This window comes from Pelodiscus sinensis, chromosome 14 (genome assembly GCF_049634645.1).
Source record: "Pelodiscus sinensis isolate JC-2024 chromosome 14, ASM4963464v1, whole genome shotgun sequence".
NCBI classification, from domain to species: Eukaryota; Metazoa; Chordata; order Testudines; family Trionychidae; genus Pelodiscus; species Pelodiscus sinensis.
In genome coordinates, this window is record NC_134724.1 from 20,605,226 (window position 1) to 20,606,214 (window position 989).

Genomic DNA, 989 nt, shown 5'->3' on the forward strand with positions numbered 1-989 from the left:
CCTTTATATCAGCTCCCCCCCTCCTCCCGCTCCCCCTATTGGCTGCCGCAGGGTCGCCGATGGCTCCTTCCCCGTGTGCAGCCGGGCTGCAGAGAGAGAGTGAAGTTAACTGAAGAGGGGATGCAGAAGAGGCCCGTTCAGACCTTCCCTGCCAGTCCCAGTGCTGGTAAGAGGGAGCCTGCCAGCCCCAGGGCACATCCCTTTGGCCAAAGCACTAACTGCACGACCCCTTCGTTACTAGAATTGGCGCGGTTGGTGCTGTACCAAGATGAAAGACAACCCCTGTGATTTCCCAGTCCCTTTTCAAACCACACTGCTGCTCTCCAGGTTATCTTCCCCACAGCTTGATTAACAACACATGGGGCTGTTTCACTTAACTAATGTGTCCTTGTCCAAATATTTTGATGGGGTTGGGGAGGGAGAAAAGAGGAGGAACTTCTGGTCTGTTTTCAGGCTCATCTTTGCAATCTCATATGCTTTCCATTATCTCTCCTTCTAATCTCCACTTCAGTGTTTCTCGAAGTATTCCATGGGCCAGCTTTGCAAAAGCCACTAGCAAACCCACACCACTTTGTTTACCTAAGATATAGCCACAGAGCCTCATGGCTCCCTTTGACTCCAATTTGCTGTTTCCAGCCAAGGGGATCTGCAGGAAGCAACAGCCCAAGCCCAAGATCATCTAATACAAGTGCTCTTAATTAAAACAGTAGCAGATAATGGAAGATCCTGAGATATCAAATATATTTGGTTTTGTTCTAATCTGGAACAAAATCCCCAAACACTGAAATGATCCGCAAAAGAAAATTCAGAGGAAAAAAACTACTTTGGGTTGATCTCAAGTTTTCATTTTGACCCCACTGAAATGTTGTTTTGATTTTACTTTACATTATAAACACAAAAATAAATAATTTCAAAACAAAAAGTTGTTTCAAAGGGCAAAATTGGGGAAAAAAATCATTCCAAGAGTGCCAGGAAGTTGTGACACCATT